Source organism: Macrobrachium rosenbergii, chromosome 2 (assembly GCF_040412425.1).
Source record: "Macrobrachium rosenbergii isolate ZJJX-2024 chromosome 2, ASM4041242v1, whole genome shotgun sequence".
Lineage (NCBI taxonomy): Eukaryota > Metazoa > Arthropoda > Malacostraca > Decapoda > Palaemonidae > Macrobrachium > Macrobrachium rosenbergii.
In genome coordinates, this window is record NC_089742.1 from 68,561,506 (window position 1) to 68,569,005 (window position 7,500).

At 34.4% G+C, this 7,500-nt stretch overlaps 1 protein-coding gene across 7 annotated transcripts in view; it reads right to left on the bottom strand.

The window, feature by feature from the left end:
* The window catches only part of LOC136848067 (transcription factor SOX-4-like), a 367,604-nt gene that overhangs the window by 360,088 nt on the left and 16 nt on the right, over positions 1-7,500 (bottom strand). For 3 of the 7 annotated variants that reach the window (XM_067120267.1, XM_067120249.1, XM_067120274.1), the window contains exon 1: positions 7,147-7,490. The gene's annotated coding sequence lies outside the window, so the exon portion shown is untranslated. Of the gene's footprint in view, positions 1-7,146 lie in introns of all 7 variants that reach the window. The other 4 variants (XM_067120292.1, XM_067120282.1, XM_067120259.1 and 1 more) reach the window with 3 other exon arrangements.

Sequence of the window (7,500 nt, forward strand, 5' to 3'; positions counted from 1 at the left end):
AGTAATTTAGATTTTAAGTTTTAATTAGGAACTTTCTGTAGAGAAGGGCGAACTATGTGTGTTTGACTTGATGAGATGTTCTAAAAAGCAACAATTTGTGAGTAATTGAATCATTTTGTATTTTTTTTTATTGTATCGTGTAAGTTTTATTTTTTAAGCATACCTTCCATTTATGATAGCATTAACATACAGGATATTTAAGGTGAATTTAGTATGATTCAGATGTCGCTGGCAAAAGGGTTAAGGTAGTCCATAATTATTGACTATTTTTTCATAAAATTATTGAGACCACATATTGAGTTCATTTTTATTAAAATGTCAAATCCCTTTCTATCATGTAAACACCACATGTCATTTACTAATCCAGCTCGCTTTTACATTGTATCCCAGCGTTATGTTAACACTCATGTCGTTCGCATCTTCATTACCATGCTTAGGATATTTCATATGGTGAATACATATTTTTTTTATGGGTCTCAGAAATTTTTTATTTCAAAATGGTTTCCCAGTAATTTATTATTTTAAAACGGTTAATTTTTGTGATTTTTTAGCTTTTTAGAAACTATTTTAGCTATAAGTACTCTTCGTAGAAGAACGCGGCCATGTGTATTTGACTTCATGATATAAATTATGTGTATATGGTATCTTATAAGTCAATGGACGTTGTATATATTTTCAAAATATGGCATGTTGGATAACCATTGTACACTAGAAATAAAGTTTTGATTGGATTTAATCTTATTTTATTTAGTTTCTTCAAAGCTTGAGCATCTGAGTGCAACGCAAATGCTTCTCGATGAGACATTTTTTCTTTTATACTTTCATACATTCCGCTGTTTTTCATTACTGTTAAAACTTTCGAGAGGGCTCCAAAATTTTTTTTACATATTCTGACGGTATCTCATGTGTGGAAGGCAGCGTTGCGCGTCTACACGTGCGCACAAACGCATAAAAATTTCTTGAGAATCCAAACTTCTCTTGACTAGAATAAACCAACCAACTAACCTTCTCCATCTTTCGTCCCAGCCATGAAGATAGAAATAAGAACGAAAAATATTCATTTCAACGATAATGAACATTGTCTTCTCCCCTCGAGTCATCTCGGGACGAGCCTCAATTTCTCATCCTTAGGCAGAAATGTTTCTCCCACTTGAAAAAAGAAGTTCCAACTTCTTCAAAAGTATTCTGCCACATTTCAATCATACATGCATGCTCTTGCGTGGTTTTGAATTCCTTCCTGGACCGGGGAGAGAGAGAGAGAGAGAGAGAGAGAGAGAGAGAGAGAGAGAGAGAGAGAGAGAGAGAGAGAATTATTAACCTTGAATTAGAATAGAGACCAAATCCTTTGTTTTATTACGTACAGGCTGCACTTTGTGGATGTACTAAGATTACGTAATTATAAGACAGTTAAGATTTTAAGGCATTTGTACCCAGGAATAGTTTGTGTCCGTGCTTGCTTTCTTGCTTATAAAGAAGCATATAAATATATACGCATCTCCATTTGCAAACAGCAGAAGATATATGAACAAAGCGACTTAACGATTCAGTGAAAAATTTCTCAAGTTTTTATATATATATATATATATATATATATATATATATATATATATATATATATATATATATATATATATATATGTGTGTGTGTGTGTGTGTGTGTGTATAAAACTACGCTTACACCTTCCCATGGGTAGTGCCGGAAGTAGCTTCCTTCCGGTTTTCAGAAGGTATTTTGGTATGAAAGTTTTACATGTATATATATATATATGTTCATATATATGTATATAAAATATATATATATATATATATATATATATATATATATATATATATATATATGTTTGATTTTAAATCACGAAAAAGGTAAAAACGTGATGATTTATGCGAACGAAGTTACAGCCACGAAGGAAAAGTGAAACACTGGAGATGTTAAGTGCTTTCGTCTTATTACCAAGACATGGTCACAACTTAACAAGATATGTTAAAAGCAACTAAAGCTGCTACGACCAAGTCTTGGTAATAAGACGGAAGTACTTAGCGTCTCCAGTGTTTCACTTTTCCTTCGTGGCTGTAACTTTGTTCATTATACATATACATATACGTATATATATATATATATATATATATATATATATATATATGTATGTATATACATATACTGTATATATATACATATATATATATATATATTATATATAATATATATATATATATATATATATATATATATATATATATATATATATATATATATATATATATATATAAACATATAAAACTTTATATACAAAATATATATATTATATATATATGTATATATATATTATATAAACTTTATATATATATATATATATATATATATATATATATATATATATATATGTATATATACAGTACATATATATATATATATATATATATATATATATATATAGAATCAATAAATTTTCACGAATGGAAAGGAAAAAATTTGTAATCATTGTCATATCATATGCTTTGTGTCATGCCCACAAAGTTCAGAGAATAATTTACAGATCTGTTGGATAACGTTATGAATGCTGATTACTGAAATGATCAACCAAGGTTTTCAAGTATCAAAAATGTGGCTAAACTTTTTAAGAAGGAGAGTCCTTCATGTCTTAATTACAAGTGCCCCATCACAAGAAACAAACGAGATTACCTCTTTAGAATAATTTGGAGAGGGAAAGTTTCTTCACACATGATAATGAGATTGTTTAAAAAACAAAACGCATCTCCCGGGAACTTAAAGGGCAGTTGGAAGGAGGATGAAAAAAATAACCTACTAACATTAGGTAATAGAGACGCACATATCCTAATGTTAGTGGACAGGGATACATAGTTCAACCCTGCTCAAATATCATGCAGATCAACTAAAAGGTGGAATAATACGAAACTTAAAACTTTTTCATTATTTTCGCAAAATTTTGAATTTAGTGGACGGTTACTGCCGCTCGGTCGAGTAAAGTTGCAGTCTCAGTGTGAACAATCTTCCGCCCAATAGCAATGGTTTAACTTTTCATGCAAACAAATATTAACATTGCATGCTGTGTGTTTTCTCAGCGAGGGCCAGGTTTTTGCAATGACAGCGTACAACGAAACCCAATTTTTTCGTTGATTTTTCATCCGGAAAGCCAATAGTCCCCCTCTCGCAAAAAAAAAGAAAGAAAAAACATTTTATCAACATTTAGATATTCACTTTTCAGTGAACACATCCATAAAATAACTGTGCACAGCGAATATTTCAGCGCTCTTGGATACAAGCATTCATCCCTATTTCCTTTTTATATTCAATTGCTTAGCTTAAAATATTCTAATGAAAACACTTGTTTCTTACAAATCTCAATAAATATACAGCTTTGAGGAGAAGGGCAGCTTTGTTTTGTAAGGTAAAAAACAAATAATAATCACTGGCATTCCGGCGATTTGCTTTCTATTGTGACGTAGTTTGTAGACGTCAAGAACCTGAAGAGAGAGATGCCTACTTATCACCGAGTAAAGGAATGTTTCGTTATATGTAAAAGCTCCATTAATAATTACTTTTCGAGACCAGTTTCAGACGAATATTTCTCTCATTAGTTGCGTGTCTCATAGCCATAACAGTCAAGAGCTTCAGGCACGTCATTAGCGTCATTATACTAACACTTCCACTTGACAATGGCCGATAATATGAACGAGGGAGCTCTCGGTGGACGTTAAACTTCCAAGGTCATTCAACCGTGAATAAATGAACAAAAGAACACATGAATTAATTATATACGGACACATAAGCGTGCAATAGCATATCAACTAAATATTCGATTCCATGAAAATTCCACCCATGAACACTTCACCTAGTAGATCCCACCCAAGGAAAATTCCAACCATAATTTACCCACTGTAACTTGCTTAATAAACGCAACCATTATCTATTTGCTTTCCTACTAAGGATCCGAAAGCCTAGCTAAGTAACGAATAAGACTAATTTCGATCACAGATACTTGGCATCGACCACGAATTTAAAGTCTAGAAATGAAACAAATGTTATAAATGCTTTTCTTGTAGCCCTCTAACATAGCTTTGACATTCATTACTTGTGAAAAAGAAAGTATAAAACTCTGTAATGAACGTGATTATACCTACGATAAGCATCATGAGCACTCCAGATAATCAAGGACTTACTAGAGATGTGAGTATTTTCATAACGGCTACAAAGCACGAATTCATACAACTTTTAACTGGCGAACCGGAAATCGTTTCTCGTTCTGGATGCCACACCCGTCCAGCATCAAAGAGCAATGGTCGAAGGGTGAGAAGCCTTATATAAGTTCTATGCGCGTCTATTCAATCAGCAGGAACTGCATCTGCTACAATGCAGCTGGGGGCGAAGCAAAAGCACAACTACAAAGTACGAACACCCTCTTTCATGATAGAGAAAATTGGAGGCGTACCCCCTAAAAGATTCCCGCCCTGCCAACATGTCGAACTAGCTATGAAATTCTGGATTTATTCAAGTTTATTCATGATGGTTGTTTTTCTTGGCGTTCGGCAGCGGAATCGACGATATTGATCGAATTTTTATTTTTGCCACGCAATCTGGCTTGACTGACTAGGAGGAAATTCATCCGGGTCGTGTGATGGGACATTCAAATATTCAACCACGTCTTCGAACTCATTTCTTGACAGTTCATATTATCATTCATAACTCATCTCTCCAACGTGCGTTTGCTCTGTTACCAACAAAGGAGATTAACCTTAAAAGAGACCTTTCGCAGCTAGTCTTGATTTACGTCGAAACATTTGTCCCTCGGATTGCTTAATGGATATCGGGGTAGCAACGCACGTGCCTTCATAGCGATGCTTCCCTATTCATCTATATCTGACGGTAAGTTTTATTTTGGCAGAAGCGATTATCACAGTAATCATCCAGCATTCACCCTTAAAATGAAATTATTTCATGCTTTGAAATTTATTCCTCCCATCGACGTTTTTGAAATGCTCTCTGGCGACGATGATAAAGCACTTGCACTGGTATTCAACGTGTTCATCGTGGATAGAGTACGACGTAGAAGGAGGGAAACCGTTTTATTATCGAAGTTTGGAACGTATCAAAGCACTTCTTTCAAGATCTAACTAGAACCAATGTTGGGGGAGAACGTTTTCGCAGTACACTGAGATGATGCATCCCAATTTATGAACACTATGCGCCACATTCAAAAAAAAAAACCCTTGCTCAGATAGAACGATTGCACATAACTCGAGAAAATCCGCGTTACCAAAGAAAAAAGTACATTATTATTATACAATGATACAGTTAACAACTTGTATAGTGCTCATATGTGTAGCGTATAACTCCATAAAATATTTTTTCATCGAGTTTCTTAACATACAGTATTTTAAATAATTGGTATTCTACCCATATGTTTAGAAATGGATTAAAATTGGATTTTATTTTGTAGGTTAATCAATTTTTCAAATATTCTATCCATTTCAAAATATTTTTTAAATGACTACTCTACTTATGTGTACAAAACAGAGACTAAATTTTAAATCTTTGCTTGATATCTAATTACAAAAAATTCATGGGTGGAATTGTCCTGGAATTGTTTGTATCCTGTAAACCAAACAGTACCCAAAATATTCTTGATCGTTCAAGTTGGACTAAACGAATGTCACATAAGAATTATATTCGAGCTTCATCGAATTCTCCTAAAAATACATTCACAGACAATGACAAAATATAATAAAAGTCTTGGTGGTGAATGTGATAACACAGGCGACCATAAATATGACACTTATGTAACAGCATTTGGTTCATACTAAAATTAGGCCTATGGTTTCCCCTGTCAGGCAGCCTCATTGTATAGCGTTATTTTTTTAAAGGTTAGAAGATACAAACCTCTTACCTTCAGGGGTAAGCAATCTTAAATCATCAAACCTAACAATGCTCTTATAGACCGATGGTAGTGTCACTTGCATAAGTGTCCGTGAATAAAAAAAAAAGACCAATTTCCGCATGTCCTTGAAATATTCACCCAGAAGAATAGCAACAGCGTAAGTAATCCACTACAAAAATTACGCAAACACCTGCCAAGATGGGACCATGTTTAAAACTGTAAGGCGTAAAACGAGTCTTCAAATCGTTAAGAAAGGCAAGTTGACAGATAAAACGTTATATAAGTCATCTAGTACCTACGAAATTACTACTTTTTCCGAGGGATGGTCATCAGCATAAAGAATTTGTCATGGAAAAACAGACCACGCACGTTGTTTTAGGAGGTTTACTGAATATATAATATATTATTATATAACGTCTCCATGGCCCAGTTGTTTTCTCAGTGATCAAGAGCCGTGAGGAGTGACAAGCACAAACCACCTTAATCTAATTAAGTAATAGGCCTAGCCACAACTCTCTGTTACAGTACCACTTTAATAATGTAGTACCTATGGTGTATTATGGATCTTGACTCTCCCAGTTATACGAGTTGACGATTTAAGCAGCGCATCATCCGACCAAGGACTTGTTTGTAGATCTATGGGAAAAAACACTATAACACCTAATAATTGGGGGTGCGCAACATTCCTTCGTTTTTATTATTTTTTGTTAATTACCTGTAGCATCTAAGCTCCTATGTGTAGCTCAGGTGTCACAGTTAGATAAATTATGGCTGTAGATGACGATGACGATGACAACCAGCGTTATTAACCAAGGATCTGTAATATCTCTGTGGCACGACTTTCTACTCTTAGATTTGAATTTCCTTGCAGACGCACCCAAGTATATTTTTCTCTGCTAATTCATTTTCATGGTTACTAATATACTGTTATTGTTTCTGTACACCCAGTGTTCACGCTTGGTACTGTGAAAGTTGTACCCTGCAAACCTATATATTCTTCAATGTTCAAATCGGACCAGAAGTCACACAATGATTGTATTCGAGTTTCATTAGTCTTCTAACACATATATACAGTAGACAGATGAGGGCGAAAATATAATCTCGGCGAAGGTAGCACCTACAACATAGAACATAACTTACCCAAGAGGCTATTAAATTTATAATAGAGTAGGCCTATAGCTTTCTCTCTCTGGAAGGCTCACTCACGTATAGCGTAATTTATTTGAAAGTTATAAAAGATTCATGTTTTTACCTTCAGGAAAATGCAGTGTTGATGCTTCCAACCAAACAGTGTGCCCGTTGCGTTTTAATTCCTTTACAATACGCCTATTGAAGCAACCCGGGTGATCGGTCCATGGCCAATACCTCTGAGCCGGTATCCTGCTTCACATCGACGGCGGTCTTGCACATTTTTAAAAGGCCCGTTAAAAATAAAACAAGAAATGCTACTAACTAATGACCTGTTGCAATACACAGAAGTGGTATTTGCATGTGTCCTTGAGAAAGCTTCACCTTGACTGAAATTATTCACCCAGAACAGCAGCAGCTTAAGTCATCCACTACCGAACTTACTCAAACACCGGTCAAGATGGGACTGCGTTTAAAA